Below are 696 nucleotides of genomic sequence, written 5' to 3' on the forward strand. Positions count from 1 at the left end.
CAGTAGCAAACAGCCACAATACCACCAGAAGTTGTTTCTCTCTATGAAGTCACAACAAATGATGACCAGTAAAGAATGGTAAGGCATATCAATACCATCCAGTGGCATTGATTGTCTGTTGGGTTATATTTATATTCCTTCTAAACATCATCCATCCACTCATGTGTCTGCTCTAGCAAAACATCCTTTCACCTGTGGCTGCTGTAGGAAACATTCTTTCACCTAAGTGTGCTTCAGGAAACGTTCTTTCATGTGTCTGCTTTAGCAGAACATCTTTTCACCTGTGTACCCCAGTAAATTATCATTTGATATAACTGACTTTCCAAAGAAACCAGAAGTTTCCACTGCATCCTTGGGATGAAGCCCACTTGATCATGGTGGATGATGTGTATGATGTGTTCTTAGATTCCATTTGTGATTATTTTATTGAGAACTTTTGCATCAATGTTCATAAGGGAAATTGGTCTAAAGTTCTCTTTCTTCGTTGAGTCTTTTGGGTGGTTTAGGTATCAGGGAGACTGCGGCCTCAAAGAATGAGTTTGGCAATGTTCCTTCTGTTTCTATTTTGTGGAATATTTTGAGGAGTATTCATATTAGCCTTCTTTGAGAGTCTGATAGGATTCTGTATTAAAGCCATCTGGCCTTGGGCCATTTATTTTTTTTTTTTTTTTTTTTTTTTTTTTTTTTTTTTTTTTT

This window comes from Mastomys coucha, unplaced genomic scaffold (genome assembly GCF_008632895.1).
Source record: "Mastomys coucha isolate ucsf_1 unplaced genomic scaffold, UCSF_Mcou_1 pScaffold15, whole genome shotgun sequence".
NCBI lineage: Eukaryota > Metazoa > Chordata > Mammalia > Rodentia > Muridae > Mastomys > Mastomys coucha.